Source organism: Triticum aestivum, chromosome 5B, assembly GCF_018294505.1.
Source record: "Triticum aestivum cultivar Chinese Spring chromosome 5B, IWGSC CS RefSeq v2.1, whole genome shotgun sequence".
Lineage (NCBI taxonomy): Eukaryota > Viridiplantae > Streptophyta > Magnoliopsida > Poales > Poaceae > Triticum > Triticum aestivum.
The window spans coordinates 467,195,160-467,213,954 of record NC_057807.1 but is presented as its reverse complement, the minus strand read 5'-3'; the positions used below and the strand labels follow the sequence as shown (position 1 = coordinate 467,213,954).

At 43.3% G+C, this 18,795-nt stretch overlaps 1 pseudogene; it reads right to left on the bottom strand.

Moving 5' to 3' along the window:
• Positions 1–4,800, bottom strand: part of LOC123116465 (auxin-induced in root cultures protein 12-like) — a 33,682-nt pseudogene extending 28,882 nt beyond the window's left edge.
• Between the last annotated feature and the right edge of the window lie 13,995 nt (positions 4,801–18,795).

Below are 18,795 nucleotides of genomic sequence, written 5' to 3'. Positions count from 1 at the left end.
TTTGGCGTCTTGTACTCATCAAGCATCATTATCACCATTTGGATGAGCGTCCAGTTCTTCCTCTCAACAACTCCATTTTGTTAAGGCATGTACGTAGCCGAGAACTCATGTGAAATCCCTTCTTCGTCAAGAAAGGTGTCCACATTGGCGTTCTTGAACTCCGTTCTGTTGTCGCTGCGAACCTTCTTGATATTCACTGCAAATTGATTTTGGGCCTTCCTAGCGAAGTTCTTGAAGATCTTTTGGACCTGCGATTTATCATCAAGAAAGAACACCCACAAAAATCTTGAAAAGTCATCAATAATGACCAACCCGAATGAGTTACCACCGAGACTCTTGTAGGCGTTGGGGCCGAAAAGATCCATATGAAGTAGCTCAAGTGGTCTTCTCGTGGTCATGATGTTCTTCATGGGATGACTTCCTCCAACTTGTTTTCCTGCTTAGCAAGCACTACAAAGTCTATCCTTGTCAAATATAACATATTTAACACCAAGGATATGATCACCTTTAATAAGCTTGTCAAGAGTTCGCATGCCCACATGACCTAACTGTCTATGCCACAACCAGCCTTTAGAGGATTTAGCAACTAAGCAAGTTCTGGTTGAGCCTTTTTTTAGTGAAATCTACAATGTATAGATCACCTCTACATATGCCGGTAAAGACCATATTATGATAATCTCTTCGAAACACTTGTCGATCTACTTCAGTTAATAGGACATTAAAACCGAATTCGGCAAGTCTAGATAAAGTAAGTTATAGCCAAAAGATTCAACGAGCATAACATTTTGTATGGAGCTATCATGTGAGATGGCCACCTTACCTAGGCCAACCACCTTACCCTTTGAGTTATCACCAAAAGTGACATACTTTCAAGGGCCGTCGTTTTCAGCAAGCTCACGAAACATATCCTTGTCTCCGGTCATGTGATCGGTACATACACTATCAAGAACCCATTCCTTTCCTCCAGCCATGTAGCCGCGAAGGTTTGCCATAAGACCAAAGTGTAGACTCATCGAGATCATAGTCACTATCATCATCCTCATCATAGTATTCATGTTCAACATCATCTTGTGATTGATCATTTCTAAGAGAGGGTGATTCATTAGTTTTGTGATCATGACAATGTGCATCTTTATGAATTCTAATGACTTCGGAAATGATATTGCTAATGATTCCAACATCTCCTTTGGCACGCATAAGGTCACGAAGCTCAAATAGACAATCACCAAACTTAGGATCATTGGGATTCATCTTATTCAAAGCAATAGACTTGTGAAGAATCTCATCTAAGTTTTTCAAGGAATAGTTTGGAAATCGTTCCTCAAGAAATATCCATATAGTGTAAGCACATTCAAGAGTTGGCAAGCGAGCAATCAAATTTCTAGGTAATCCTCTAGTGATAAGATTGACAGTTCTAAGATTGCGAATCATATCAAGAGACTCATCGGGGGTAGGATGCAAGGGGTCAACAAGGAGCGCACAAGGAGTAGTAATGTACTTGTTCAAGTGATATTCATTGAAAATCTCAAGCATCTCATTTTTCCAAGCAATAAAGAACTCTCCATCAAGCATAGGCACTCTATGTCTAATTAATATCCCCAATCGTAGACTCATCCATCTTCCTCCAATGGTGTTTAAACCAAAGAAATGGAGACCAAAGCTCTGATACCAATTGAAAGAATAAAGAAGAGGTGTCTAGAGGGGGGAGGGGGGTGATTAGACCCTCAACAAGTAAAGATAGTAGGTTTTAAGTTTTTCAAGTTAAGGTTGGAGATTACCACAATTTCAAGCATTCGCAATACAATTCAAGCAAGCATGCAAAGAGTATATGAGTAGCGGAAATTAAAGCATGCAACTTGCAAGAAAATAAAGGGATGAGATTGGAGTGTGCAAACGCAATTGGAGACACGGAGATTTTTGGCGTGGTTCTGATAGGTGGTGCTATTGTACATCCACGTTGGTGGAGACTTCAACCCACAAAGGGTAACGGTTGCGCGAGTCCACGGAGGGCTCCACCAACGAAGGGTCCACGAAGAAGCAACCTTGTCTATCCCACCATGGCCATCGCCCACGAAGGACTTGCCTCACTTGGGTAGATCTTCATGAAGTAGGCGATCTCCTTGCCCTTACAAACTCATTGGTTCAACTTCACAATCTTGACGGAGGCTCCCAGGTGACACCTAACCAATCTAGGAGACATCACTCTCCAAAAGGTAATAGATGGTGTGTTGATGATGAACTCCTTGCTCTTGTGCTTCAAATGATAGTCTCCCCAATACTCAACTCTCTCTCACAGATTTAGATATGGTGGAAAGATGATTTGAGTGGAAAGCAACTTGGGGAAGGCTAGAGATCAAGATTCTTGTGGTTGGATTGGAATGTCTTGGTCTCAACACATGAGAAGGTGGTTCTCTCTCAGAAAATGAGTAGTGGAAGTGTAGGCACGTTCTGGTGGCTCTCTCTCAAATGGAGAAGGGGGTGGAGGGGTATATATAGCCTCCACACAAAACCTAGCCGTTACACACAATCTTCCAAAGTCGGAGGGACCGAATAGTGAAACTCGGTCAGACCGATATGGTTCAAAATGTGAACGTTAGAGTTTTCGATGGGACCGACAAGGTCAACTCGGTGAGACCGATGTGGTAGGGTTAGGGCAAAACCTTATCTCGGTGAGACCGATTGCGTGAACTCGATGAGACCGGTTTCAGCAATAAGCAAACACATACTTGGTCAAGCAAACTCGGTGGGACCGACTGCACATTTCGGTGGGACCGAAATACTGCAATAGGTAACAGAGAGTTTGCAAGGCCATCTCGGTGAGATCGAGATCCCATCGGTGAGACCGAACTGATTAGGGTTTCTGGCAGTGGCTATGTCAGATGAACTCTGTGACGCCGGATGAATCAAATCAGCGGGGCCGAGTTTGACTTTAGGTTTAGGACATATGTGAAAGTGGGAAAGTGGTTGAGGGCTTTGGTGCATATCACTAAGCACTTTGAGCAAGCAAGCCATTAAGCAACACCTCATCTCCTCTTAATAGTATTGACTTTCCTATGGACTCAATGTGATCTTAGACCACTAAAATGAAAATGTAGAGTCTTGAGCTTTTGCTAATGTTTATCCTTAGCATCTTGAAGGGGTTCCACATCCTCTTATCCTGCCACTCCAATGTTGAACTTATCTGAAATATACTAGATAGAAATATTAGTCCAACAAGAGATATGTTGACATTAATTACCAAAATCACCCAGGGAGCTCCTGTGCTTTCAACTTGCGGATGTGAACATGAATATGCAAGAGGAGAAGATGATGCCGCCGTTATGGACACAGAGGATCATCCCGGTGCCACTATTACTGTCAGCCTAAAAAAAGAGTCGTCAACGTTAAGCTTAACACAGCCCGGGGGTGGAGGAGCCCGGGTAGCAGGTGCGATATCCTGTTTGTTCACATGGTGTCACATAATCATAGGTACATGTTGTATCAACATATTATTTGATCATAAAAAATACTTTTGTTATGTTTTTGCCTCTATGAAGACTTTTATGGTATGCAAGATATATCAGTGAAAGTAATTTTTTACATGGTACATCACCAAAACAAGAAGGACGCTCCAAATTTTCTCTAGAAAAGCACTACTCTGGTACATCCAACCCTTGAAGCATAATATTGGCGGTTGATTGCAATTGAACGGCGGCATGGGACGCCCAATACACATATTATCAAAAAATGGTTCTTACCGATTTTGCATAATTTATAGTAGACAAATTAATAGTATGCTCATGATCACTCACATTGTTGTCACTCATGTTGATGTTTTTTTTGTGTGGGCGCATTCATGTGGCTGTCCACTATTTTGAACTCTTTTTTTTGCGGGGGAACTATTGTGAAATCATCTGAATTAGAAGTGCTCATAGTATTCTTAGTTTTCTTTACCAATGGATCACCCCCATGATTATATCAACTCATCCGGATTAAAGGTGCTCATAATACTCTTAATTTTCTTTCCCGACGGATCATCCCCAAGATTTTTTTTTTTGCAGATTGTGGCAGGCTCTGTTCTTCCTTGCCTACTTCCTTCTCCTTCCCCACTCTCTCTTTCTCTCTCGAATTCTGTATCCCAAACACTACTGCTACTGGTTAATCGAGATAGTCGTGAGAGATAAACACCGGAGCTGGTGCGGCCTCCGTCGCTCCGGCACCGGTGAGCACGAGACTGCCCTTCGCCTCCAGGTTCTCCTGGGCGAACGCGTGCTTGGCCGGCACCCCATTGGCCACCGTCGACCCTACCTGCCAGATGTGGTTCACGGCTTCCATGCCCTTGGGCAGCTGCAGCGTGCCGTAGAGCCGCACCTTCCCATGGGCGCCCTCGTCGGCGGCGAGCTCGGTAGCCTCGAACGTGATCGGCGTGGACGCCGCGCTGAGCGGGCGGTACCCGGTGAGGTTGTACGTGTTGACGACGTATGCGCCACTGCTCTTGAAGGCGAGGAGCGTCTGCGCGCCCTTCATGCCATCGCCGGTGGGGTTGACCCCCCAGGCCACCCAGCCGGCGCCGATCGCGCCGGGCGGCTTGGCCGCGAACGCCAGGGACAACGACGAGGCCGCCGCGTCGTACGTCCAGTGCAGCGAGGCGCCGAGGGTCGGGAGGTCCGCGCACGTCGCGTAGCTCCTGCCGGCCGGGAACTCCTCGCTCTCGCAGGCTCCGCCGGTCGCCAGCATTGCCGCCGGTGACGCCGCCAGTAGCAGGAGTGCCAGCTGGAGAATGGAGCGGCGCCGGTGGTGCAAAGTCGTCGCGGCTGCCATGTCTTCGTGCGGCGCGACGCCAGCTATCTAGAGGTTTTGAGTTGATGTTTGGAGAGAAGCACACACTCGTGGTTTATATAGGTAGGGAGCTCGAGAACGGGCCGGCCGGGGTGGTGGCCATGGTGGGGGGTGCAATGTACATCTTGGAGTAGTTGACCTGCGATTGCACGTTCTCAACGATTTCATAACCATCAGCCTACATCGAAAGTACATGAACCCTTGTAATGTCATGATGTCAATAATGGTACGGAAAGTAGTAATATTGTTTGGTGTAGTGCATTCAGTTTAAGTATTGTTGTGAGTGTAAGGCACGATCGATGGAGGGAACGGAGATGGTAACCTAAGCATATGCGTCATCACATCCCTATGGAGTCAATGCTTAATTAAAGGAAGCATAATCGTTCTTTGCTCCTACCCTCCTGGCTGCTGTGACCTAGCCGCCGCTGGTCGATCTTCCCCGGCTTCTCGGCGAGGAACGAGACCCTGTCCCTCCGTCTATCACTCTAGCGACGGGAGGGGCCAAGACCCATGGCGGCAGGGTAAGGGATAAATTTAGCATTGTCTTCGATCTACGGTGGCGAGACGACAAGCGTTTTTCGACATGGAATAAGGTATCCGCGCCTCGTCTTTGTTCAAGTGATGCTTCTACGTATCGTCAGGAAGCATGTAGAGGAGACTGATCTATCTTTTTCTTCTTCAGGTTTTTCTTGAGGGCGTTGTCATGCAGAACATACAATGTGGGTGGACATCTTGGTTCTTCTGCTCCAGTTCTGACCGTCAAACGTTGGCCAACCTTGGCCTAGTCAGGAGCGTATGAGATTTGTGTTCCGTGACAATGTGCCGATGTTTCTACTCCGCGGCAGTGATTTGCTACAAAGATCACATCCTCCCATATTTTCTACCTTTTCTTTGTGAGTTGGATTTTTAGTTAACCATGGGTTTAAAATCTAGATTACATAAAGTAATAATCTCGTCGTGTGCATGCACAATCAATGTTGTCTGTCGTTTTCTAGTCTACACCGACGACTTCTTGACCGATGTTCTATACCAGCTGTTAGGTTTTAACAACTTTGCTCCACTAGGAATGAAGTCTAGAAACACGAACGAGCTGTGCTCACGGCGCCACCGGTGGAAGGAGGAAGAGGACTTCAACACCCCCAACAATTTACATGTAATTTGCATTTTATATACTGTTTTTATAAGGGTTGGCGGTACTTAATATACAACCTTTGGTATTTTTGCCCCGAGAAAATCACCTCATATCCAATAAGGATGATGTATATTGTGCGAGAATAATAAGGTGGTGTTGCGTACGAAAGTGCACCATGTTCTATCTAACCGGAACCAATCTAAAACCTAAATCTCATTGAACTAGCGTTTTTTAGGAGTGGGTTTTCTATGGAATGCTCTGTGGTACGTTCAATTTTCATGTGTGAGCCTCAAAGAGACACACGTGGCGATTACTGTTCGCTCCATTCACCCCTATGAGTGAAAGAGTGAGTGTAAAATACTAAATGTTCACTCCCCATGGCAATCTGAGCAAATGACGCGACCCTCATCTTATCCCCCCCCCCCCCCACCCCACCACCACCACATCAAAATCACATCCGGATGGCAAATTTTGTATTTAGAGCATGGCAATTTCCAACAGTTTGTTCTGATGTAGCATGGCAATTCCTGAACATGTAGACATTTTTTCATATAGCTTTGTCAATTCTCTGATGTAGCATCGCACGTCTACCTACTGTAGCACGACAATTCATCGTCATTTGTGACATTTTTTCCCTTTTTTTCTTTAGCTGGCAATTATCTACACTACGTCATGGAAAATCTCTGAAACGTGTGGCAATTCACTTTGTTGCAGCATCACAAATTCTTGTCAATTCTTTCTATTAATGTGGCAATTTTTTTCTTTTCATATGACAAATCTTTCTGTAATCGCATGGCAAATATATGTTTTATAGCATGGCAATTCCCGAGCTTTTGCTGGAAGTTTTTTTTTTTTGAAGAAACACTCTCTCGTGGCATGGTTCACTCAAATATATGTAAGGAACATTTGTTTGTTTGGGTGACCTCGCTGAGAAAACAGAAGCTGTTATTAGCATCCATTACAAATCAGAATTACATTGTTTGACCACCATGATCCAACAAACACAAGCTCATTATTGACCACGTGATGAGAACATGAGACCCAATCCTCCGGCCTTCCCCTACAAAAAAGACAAATCAATTATCATTTTACATGTTTCATACAAAGTGCAATTTTGTCATAGATCACCTCATGATAAGACAATTTGGGTTTAGAAATCCACCATTGCAAAGGAGCCCGATTAATATTATTCCTTGACTGGTTCAGAAATAGTTTACAGAGGTAGTATTGTTTAATGGTGTTGGTAAAAAAACATGTTTGGTTCAACGCATGTATTGGTAATGCGAATCCATCAAGGCTTACATTGTTTTCCAGTTCACATAATATGTTGCAGTTGCATGAGAAGAGCCATGATGTTGTGGAGAAAACACGCATCGCTGGTTGCTTCTGGTTGCTTCTAGTCTAGTCGGGCTTCTCCCAACAAGGACTTCGAGTAAAATATCACTGAATAGTGCACTTGTGCTGCTCCTCGTTGGTGGAGGGTCCACGAAGAAGATTGGTGGTAGAGGTCATCCATCCAAGGGGGACGAGATTAGGGAGGGAAGGAACTAGCCTAGAAGAGGCTTGAGGAAGGTGGGAGCGTCGGTGGAGAATACAGGGTAGTCAAGAAAGAACTTGCATTGTGGATTTGTGTAAAAGTTGAGTCGAGAAAGAAATCTTATTGTGTTAACATACTAATGCGAATCGATTGCAGTTGGTCTTACGTGGAATCAGCCATGAATAATGCTGCTTAGAGCAAATATGTACTTATGGTGGTTTTGTATCAGCTTGATGTGATATTATGAGTGAATAATGAGCACCCTTTGTATAAAAAAATTAAGTTTTATTCTGATCCATGAATAATGTTCCATCACACCATAAACATGTTCCTGTCGCACGGGATAATAATTTCTGTTCCATGAGTAAATTGTTTTCATAGCGTGTTTTGAAGTTTTTTCATGTATTACGAAAGGAAAACACACACACGTGCGCGAAAAAAATAGTGTTTATATCGTTTATGGATAACTCTTTCGTCACACGAAATAATGTTTTCATTGCAACGACAATGTGGCATGGTGTAAGTATGAATTGCGAGTGATTTGGGAGAATTATACTTCCTGCAAAAACAAACTATTACTTAGTAGTAACAAGTCATGATTTATGGGATTTATTACATACAAATTCACTATATGTTTCCTTCAAATTAGATGCATTTCTTTGGTGCATGGAAGATGTTAGCTGAGAAGGTAGTTAAGGAGCACAATTAGGTGTGAAACCATTGCTCTCATCGTTGGCCATCACTCTGTACATTAGATCAATGGCAAAGCACTAATCTGACGAGGTCTCATGGAAACTACCTGAGAAACCAGCAACAATTTAGATCCTTAAGACGTTTCGACCTATTATATATAGATGTGTCCATCCAAGGACATTTGCTCAGGCACTCTATTACCATATCATATTTTCTTTTACGTGTTTGTTTTATATAGTTATATGGAGAGTTTTGGAGGAAACCAAGTTCATGTGTGTACGATTAACTCCAAACATGTGTGCATACTAGGCATCATTTCCCCAGTGCTCGATGTCAGTGAAAGGGGGGTCATACGAAGTTGATTGATAATGTCATTATGGCGCTACTATTAAAAAGCAAACTAAAGTTATTGTAACATTTATTCAGAGGCGTTGCACTGGAGCGTGCGAGGCACGACAAAACCAACGAAGAAGTTTTGACATACGGAAACATATCGAAAGTAGGCCTGGTGGTACGAAAGTTCTACTTGTTATCAAAAGGACAAACTTGTGGCCTTGGTCAATTGATCGTGCTCTTAGTCATTTTATGAGCAACTTAGTTTATTAGGACCTTCTCATGCTCTTGGACTTTCTTTCCCTCTCGTCTGAATCATTTCTCTTATTTAGATCCTTTGGCAGCTTCACATTCTTTGGGTTGGTTATGTTCTTGAATACCTATGGTGCAATTGGAAGGCATTCGTCTGTTTCGTCTTTAATGGAGAGTATTTTAGTTTTTCCCTTACCAACTGGGGATATGTTACTCAAAGAATGAAAGTGCATCTAGAGAGCACCGTCTCAAAAATCAGAAACCAAACATTGGTTAAGAGGCTGCCCTTTTTTTACGAGACCTAAGAGCATCTCTAGCAAATGCTCCAAAATTGTATCCCCATCCTCTCAAAAGCTAATGTTTAGGTACATATGTTTCTTCATCTAGCAGATCCCGCAAAACTGACCCCCAGACATTCATTTGCCAATTCATTGAAACATTTGCGCAAACAATTCAAGCAAATGCACCACATTTCAAAACAAGCACAAATGCACCACATCATTGTTCAACTACGAGAATAAGTAAACTTCATCCAATCCAACAAAAACTAAAAGATTAGCGTAGTTTGTGGCAAAAGGTACCTATGTGCACCAAAAACTTACGCTAAGCAAGATAAACAACTAAGTGATAACAAGATATATAACATGAAACACTACGGCTATCACAAAGTAAAGTGCATAAGTACAAGGCTCATGTAAGAGATAATCGAGGCATGCGGAGACGAGATGTATCCCAAAGTTTACACCCTTGCGGATACTAATCTCTGTTTGGAGCGGTATGGAGGCACAATGCTCCTCAAAATGCCACTAGGGCCATGGTAATCTCCTCACGCCCTTGCACAATGCAAGATGCCGTGATTCCACTGAGGTACCCTTGAGGGTGGTAATCGAACCCATACATATGAAAACCCTTGGGGGCGTTCACCGAACCCGTGCAATTGGCAACCCTTGGGGGCGGTCACCGAACCGAAACAAATTGCTCGAGGTAATCTCCGCGCCCTAATTGGAAACCCCAAGTCTTGCCCGGAGCTTTACACCATAATGATTGAGCTCCGCGACACCATCAACTATCTAGGGCGCCCAAGCACCCGAGAGGCACAAGCTCTAGGGTACCCACACAGCCAAAAGTAATAAGCTTCTCAACCTTTCGCTTCCACATATGTGGGGAACTCAAATCTATGCACCAAATGCAATGATAAAAGCACACAAAGTGCTCAAGTACCTCTCTCCCAAATCCCACCACAACAATGAAAGCTATGGAGGAATATGAGAGGAAGAACAAAGAAGAGAACAAAAAAAACTCCAAGATCTAGATCCAAAGGGTTCCCCTCACTTAGAGGAGAGATGGATTGGTGGAAATGTAGATCTAGATCTCCTCTCTCTTTTCCCTCAAAAAGGAGCAAGAATAATTGGAGGAACTGAGAGATAGCAAGATCAAGGAGGGTCAACAATGGAGGGGGAACACGAGATCAAAGGGATAAGAACCAGTGGGAAAGAAGACCCCCTTTTATAAAGGGACAAAAGATCCAACCTTATGCTCAGCCCGCAGTAAATCGGTACTACCACTCCAAGGAGCGGCACTACCACTTCAAGTGGCAGTTCCAGCCTGAAGCCAGTGAGTAAACTTGTACTGGAGCTGTAGTGCCACCGGAGTGGTACTACCATCCATCCGAGCGGTACTACCGCTTTGGATCAAATAGCATAGTGAAACCGCGGTACTGAAGTGGCGCCAGAGCTGAAGTACCACACAGAGTGGTACTACCAGTTAACTATCGCCCAAGTACCGTAAATGTTGAAAGGGCAACAACAACCCCAAAATAAGCAGTAGTAGCAGCGGCAGTAGAACGCGGAAGTATAGCACGAGCGGTACTATCGTGCTACTGCCGTTTATTACGGGTAGGCCAACAGAAGGCCAAACCCAAGCGGTAGTGGGTGTGGTACTGGTTTGTGGAAGTACCGCCAAGCGTTACTACCGCGGACCAGGGCGGTACTACCGCTTGGGTGCTGAAAACTTGCCTAGGCACAAATAGATGAATCAAGAAGACCAAAACTGCCATAACTTCTACAAATGAACTATGATTTCGACGAATTCAAGCTTGATAGAAAGCTAATGACAAGAGTTGTCAAATCATGAGAGGGGTGGGGGAGTCTCCCCCTCGGGCTTCCTCCTTCATGGCCTCCCCCTAGATGGGGAGAGGTCTCCCCTCTGGTCCTTGGCCTTCATGGCGACCAGAGGGGCGAGAGCCCCTTCGAGATGGGATCTCTTTATCTGTTTTCATCTCTAGATCGCCTTTATTTTCTGGCTCTTTGTTGTTTCTTATATTCTTGGAGATCCGTAACTTCGATTGGGCTGAAATTTTGAGGGGATTTTTACCTGGAAATTATCTTTCTTGCGGTGAAAGAAGGGCATCAACCGGCCTACGAGGTGACCACAAGGAAAGAGGGTGCGCCTAGGGGGTAGGGTGCACCCTGTTGCCTTGTGGGGACCTCGGGCACCGCCTTGCATTGATTCTATCTCTCAAAAATCACATATATTTCATAACAAATGTTCGTAAATTTTCATCGTGTTTGGACTTCGTTTGGTGTGGTTTTTCCGCGAAACAAAAAACATGCAAAAAGAGGAATTAACACTGGACACTAGGTTAATATGTTAGTCCATGAAAATAGTATAAAAGTGCATCAAAACCATATAAAACTCATGTAAATATAACATGAATACTTTATAGTTATAGATACGTTGGAGACGTATCAACACCCTTAAGCTTAATCACCCTCGTCCTCGAGTAGGTAAATTATAAACGAAATAATTTATGAAGTGTGAATGCTAGCATAGTACATAAGTTTGATAAATGATAATTCTCAAACAAGGAGAATGCTCCAAATTTTCTCTCAAACAAGGAGAACACTCCAATTTTCTCTCTCAGAAAAGCACCACTCTAGTACATCCAACCCATGAAGCATAAAATGGGCGGTTGATGGCAATCGAACGGAGATTGAAGGCATTGGACATCCCAAAACTATACATATTACCAAAAATTGGTTCTCACCAAGATTAGCATACCTTATAGTAGATGGATTAAAACTGTGCTCATGATCACTAACATTGTTATCATTCATGTTGATGCCCACATTCTTATATAGAGATTAGTTTTATTTTGGTCCTCTCTTGAAATAGGCCTTCGCCCCGCTTATAAATAAAGCAAATTAAAACTTTATTTTGGTCCGTCACATGAACTATTGTGAACTCATCTGAATTAGAAGTGCTCATAGTGTTGGAAATATGCCCTAGAGGCAATAATAAAATGGTTATTATTGTATTTCCTTATTCATGATAATTGTCTATTGTTCATGCTATAATTGTATTGACCGGAAACCGCAATACATGTGTGAATACATAGACCACAACATGTCCCTAGTGAGCCTCTAGTTGACTAGCTCGTTGATCAACAGATGGTCATGGTTTCCTGACCATGGACATTGGATGTCTTTGATAAAGGGATCACATCATTAGGAGAATTATGTGATGGACAAGACTCAATCCTAAGCATAGCACAAGATCGTGTAGTTCGTTTGCTAAAGCTTTTCTAATGTCAAGTATCATTTCCTTAGACCATGAGATTTTGTAACTCCCGAATACCGTAGGAGTGCTTTGGGTGTACCAAACGTCACAACGTAACTGGGTGACTATAAAGGTGCACTACAGGTATCTTCGAAAGTGTTTGTTGGGTTGGCACGAATCGAGACTGGGATTTGTCACTCCGTATGACGGAGAGGTATCTCTGGGCCCACTCGATGATGCATCATCATAATGAGCTCAATGTGACTAAGTAGTTAGTCACGGGATCATGCATTACGGAACGAGTAAAGTGACCTGCCGGTAACGAGATTGAACGAGGTATTGGGATACCGATGATCGAATCTCGAGCAAGTAACGTACCGATTGACAAAGGGAATTGCATACGGGGTTGCTTAAATCCTTGACATCGTGGTTCATCCGATGAGATCATCGTGGAACATGTGGGAGCCAACATGGGTATCCATATCCCACTGTTGGTTTTTGGCCGGAGAGGTGTCTCGGTCATGTCTGCATGATTCCCGAACTCGTAGGGTCTACACACTTAAGGTTCGATGATGCTAGGGTTATAAGGGAAGTTTGTATGTTGTTACCGAATGTTGTTCGGAGTCCCGGATGAGATCTCGGACTTCACGAGGAGTTCCAGAATGGTTCGGAGGTAAAGATTTATATATGGAAAGTCCAGTTTCAGTCACCGGAATAGTTTTGGGGGTTATCGGTATTGTACCGGGACCACCGAAAGGTGTCCGAAGGTCCACCGGGTGGGGCCACCTGCCCTAGGGGACTTGATGGGCTGAATATGGGAGGGAACCATCCCCTAGTGGGCTGGTGCGCCCCTCCCAAGGGCCCAAGGCGCCTGGGTTGAAAACCCTAGAGGAGGGGGCGCCTCCACCTTGCTTGGGGGGCAAGCCTCCCCTCCTGGCCGCCCCCCCCCCCCCTCTAGATGGGATCTAGAGGGGCCGAGCCCCTCTCCCCTTCCCCTATATATAGTGGGGGTTTTGGGGCTGCCAAGAACATGAGTTTCCCTCTCTCCTGGCGCAGCCCTACCCCTCTCCCTTCTCGTCTCTCGCAGTGCTTGGCAAAGCCCTGCTGGAGTGCCACAGTCAATCACCACCACGCCATTGTGCTGCTGCTGGACGAAGTCTTCCCCAACCTCTCCCTCTCTCCTTGTTGGATCAAGGCACGGGAGACGTCACCGGGCTGCACGTGTGTTGAACACGGAGGCACCGTTGTTCGGTGCTTAGATCGGATTCGGCCGCGATCTGAATTGCTTTGTGAACAACTCCACCTACCGTGTTCTTGCAACACTTCCGCATCACGATCTTCAAGGGTATGAAGATACACTCCCCTCTCTCTTGTTGCTAGATTCTCCATAGATTGATCTTGGTGATGCGTAGAAAATTTTGAATTTCTGCTACGTTCCCCAATAGTGGCATCATGAGCTAGGTCTATTGCATAGATTCTATGCACGAGTAGAACACAAGTTGTTGTGCGTGTTGATTTTGTTCAATATGCTTACCATTACTAGTACTATCTTGTTTCGACGGTATTGTGGGATGAAGCGGCCCGGACCGACCTTACACGTACACTTACGTGAGACAGGTTCCACCGACTGACATGCACTTGTTGCATAAGGTGGCTAGCGGGTGCCAGTCTCTCCCAGTTTAGTCGGATCGGATTCGATGAAAAGGGTCCTTATGAAGGGTAAATAGAAATTGGCATATCACGTTGTGGTTTTGGCGTAGGTAAAAAACGTTCTTGCTAGAAACCTATAGCAGCCACATAAAAACTTGTAACAACAATTAGAGGACGTCTAAATTGTTTTTGCAGCAAATGCCGCGTGATGTGATATGGCCAAAAAGGATGCGATGAATGAAATATATGTGATGTATGAGATTGATCATGTTCTTGTAATAGGAATCACGACTTGCATGTCGATGAGTATGACAACCGGCAGGAGCCATAGGAGTTGTCTTAATTTATTGTATGACCCGCGTGTCATTGAATAACGCCATGTAATTACTTTACTTTATTGCTAAACCGTTAGCCATAGTAGTAGAAGTAATAGTTGGCGAGACAACTTCATGGAGACACGATGATGGAGATCATGATGATGGAGATCATGATGTCATGCTGGTGACGATGATGATCATGGCGCCCCGAAGATGGAGATCAAAAGGAGCAAAATGATATTGGCCATATCATGTCACTATTTGATTGCATGAGATGTTTATCATGTGTTTACATCTTATTTGCTTAGAACGACGGTAGCATAAATAAGATGACCCCTCACTAAAATTTCAAGAAAGTGTTCCCCCTAACTGTGCACCGTTGCAGAAGTTCCTTGTTTCAAAGCACCACGTGATGATCGGGTATGATAGATTCTAACATTCACATACAACGGGTGTAAGTCATATTTACACACGCGAAACACTTAGGTTGACTTGATGAGCCTAGCATGTACAGACATGGCCTCGGAACACAAGAGACCGAAAGGTCGAACATGAGTCGTATAGTAGATACGATCAACATGAAGATGTTCACCGATGATGACTAGTCCGTCTCACGTGATGATCGGACATGGCCTAGTTGACTCGGATCATGTATCACTTAGATGACTAGAGGGATGTCTATCTGAGTGGGAGTTCATTAGATGAACTTAATTATCATGAACATAGTAAAAAAGTCTTTGCAAATCATATTGTAGCTTGCACTTTAGTTCTACTGTTTTAGATATGTTCCTAGAGAAAATTTAGTTGAAAGTTGATAGTAGCAATTATGCGGACTGGGTCCATAAATTGAGGATTGTCCTTATTGCTACGCAGAAGGCTTATGTCATTAATGCACCGCTTAGTGTGCTGAACCTCGAACGTCGTCTGTGGATGTTGCGAACATCTGACATACACGTTTTGATGACTACAACATGATAGTTCAGTAATGTTAAATGGTTTAGAATTGAGGCGCCGAAGACGTTTTTTTTGAAACGTCGCGGAACATATGAGATGTTCCAAGGGCTGAAATTGGGATTTCAGGCTCATGCCCACGTCAAGAGGTATAAGACCTCCAACGAGTTTCTTAGCCTACAAACTAAGGGAGAAAAGCTCAATCGTTGAGCATGTGCTCAGATTTTCTGGGTACTACAATCACTTGAATCGAGTGGGAGTTAATCTTCCAGATGAGATAGTGACGTTTCTCCAAAGTCATTGCCACCAAGCTACTAGAGCTTCATGATGAACTATAACATATCAGGGATAGATGTGATGATCCTTGAGCTATTCGCGATTTTTGACACTGTGAAAGTAGAAATCAAGAAGGAGCATCAATTGTTGATGGTTAGTGAAACCACTAGTTTCCAGAAGGGCAAGGGCAAGAAAGGATACTTCATGAAACAACAAATCAGTTGCTGCTCTAGTGAACAAATCCAAGGTTGAACCCAAACCCGAGACTAAGTGCTTTTGTAATAAGGGGACCGGTCACTGGAGCAAAATTACCCTAGATACTTGGTAGATAAGATGGCAGGCAAGGTCGAAAGAAGTATATTGAATATACATTATATTAATGTGTACTCTACTTGTACTCCTAGTAGCACCATGGTAATAGATACCGGTTCGGTTGCTAAGTGTTAGTAACTCGAAATAAAAGGCTACGGAATAAAAGGAGACTAGCTAAAGGTGAGGTGACGATATGTGTTGGAAGTATTTCCAAGGTCGATGTGATCAAACATCGCACGCTCCCTCTACCATCGGGATCAGTGTTAAACCTAAATAATTGTTATTTGGTGTTTGCGTTGAGCATAGACATGATTGGATTATGTCTATCGCAATACAGTTATTCATTTAAGGAGAATAATGGTTACTCTGTTTATTTGAATGATACCTTCAATGGTCTTGCACCTAAAATGAATGGTTTATTGAATCTCGATCGTAGTGATACACATGTTCATGCGAAAAGATATAAGATAGTAATGATAGTACCACCTGTTTGTGGCACTGCCATTTGAGTCATATTGGTATAAAACGCATGAAGAAGCTCCATGTTGATGGATCTTTGGGCTCACTCATTTTTGATAAGTTTGAGACATGCGAACCATGTCTATTGGTATGCGCATGAAGAAACTCCATGCAGATGGATCGTTTGGACTCACTTGATTCTAAATCACTTGAGACATGCAAATCATACCACATGGGCAAGATGACTGAAAAGTCTCGTTTTCAGTAAGATGGAACAAGAGAGCGACTTGTTGGAAGTAATACATTTTGATGTGTGTTGTCCAATGAGTGTCGAGGCACACAGTGGATATCGTTATGTTCTTACTTCACAGATGATTTGAGTAGATGCTGAGTATATTTACTTGATGAAACACAAGTCTGATTATTGAAAGGTTCAACTAATTTCAGAGTGAAGTTGAAGATCGTCGTGACAAGAGGATAAAATGTCTATGATATGATCATAGAGATGAATATCTGAGTTACGCGTTTGGTACAAAATTAAGACATTGTGGAAATTGTTTCACAATTAATGCCGCCTGGAACACCATAGTGTGATGGTGTGTCCTAACATCATAGTTGCACCCTATTGGATATGATGCATGCCATGATGTCTCTTATCGAATTACCACTATCGTTTATGGGTTAGGCATTAGAGACAACCACATTCACTTTAATAGGGCACCACGTAATTCCGTTGAGATGACACCGTGTGAACTATGGTTTAGAGAAACCTAAGTTGTCGTTTCTTGAAAGTTTGGGGCTGCGACGCTTATGTGGAAAAGTTTCATCGTAATAAGCTCGAACCCAAAACGGATAAATGCATCTTCATAGGACACCCAAAATAGTTGGGTATACCTCCTATCTCAGATCCAGAAGCAAAATAGATTGTTTCTAGAAACGGGTCCTTTCTCGAGAAAAAGTTTCTCTCAAAAGAATTGAGTGGGAGGATGGTGGAGACTTGATGAGGTTATTGAACCATCACTTCAACCAGTGTGTAGCAGGGCACAGGAAGTTGTTTGTGTGGCACCTACACCAATTGAAGTGGAAGTTGATGATAGTGATCATGAACCTTCGGATCAAGTCACTACCAAACCTCGTAGGACGACAAGGACGCGTACTGCTTCAGAATGGTACGGTAATCCTGTCTTGGAGGTCATGTTGCTAGACAACAATGAACCTACGAGCTATGGAGAAGCGATGGTGGGCCCGGATTCCGACAAATGGCTCGAGGCCATAAAATTCGAGAGAGGATCCATGTATGAAAACAAAGTGTGGACTTTGGAAGAACTACTTGATGGTCGTAAGGCTATTGGGTACATATGGATTTTAAAAGGAAGACGGGCAATGATAGTAAGTGTCACCATTAGAAAAGCTCGACTTGTCGTTAAGATGTTTTCCGACAAGTTCAAGGAGTTGACTACGATGAGACTTTCTCACTCGTAGTGATGCTAAGAGTCTGTTGGAATTATATTAGCAGTTACTGCATTATTTATGAAATCTTGCAGATAGGATGTCAAAAACATTGTTTCCTCGATGATTTTCTTGAGGAAAGGTTGTATGTGATACAACCAGAAGGTTTTGTCAATCCTAAAAGATGCTAACAGCTATGCAAAGCTTCAGCAATCCTTCTAAGGACTGGAGTAAGCATCTCGGAGTTGGAATATACGCTTTGATGAGATGATCAAAGATTTTGTGTTTATACAAAGTTTATGAGAAACTTGTATTTCCAAAGAAGTGAGTGGGAGCACTATAGAATTTCTGATGAGTATATGTTGTTGACATATTGTTGATCAGAAATGCTGTAGAATTTCTAGAAAGAATATAGGGTTATTTGAAAAGTGTTTTTCGATGGAAAACCTGGATTAAGCTACTTGAAAAATGGAGCATCAAGATCTATAAGGATAGATCAAAAAACGCTTAATAGTACTTTCAAATGAATACATACCGTGAAAATATTTTGAAGGAGTTGAAAATAGATCGGCAAAGAAGGAGTTCTTGGCTGTGTTATAAGGTATGAGTATTGAGTAAGACTCAAGACCTGACCACGACAGAAAAGAGAGAAAGGATGAAGGTCGCCCCCTATGCTTTAGACGTAGGCTCTGCAGTATGCTATGCTGTGTACTGCACCTAAAGTGTGCCTTGCCATGAGTCAGTCAAGGGGTACAAGAGTGATCCAAGAATGGATCATAGGACAGCGGTCAAAGTTATCCTTAGTAACTAGTGGACTAAGGAATTTTCTCGATTATGGAGGTGGTAAAAGAGTTCGTCGTAAAGGGTTACGCCGATGCAAACTTTGACACTAATCCAGATTATTCTGAGTAGTAAACCAGATTCGTATAGTAGAAAAGTTATTTGGAATAGCTCCAAATAGAGCGTGGTAGCTGCAGGATAACATGGATATTTGTAAAACACACACGAATCTGAAAGGTTCAGACCCGCTGACTAATAACCTCTCTCACAAGCGAGAT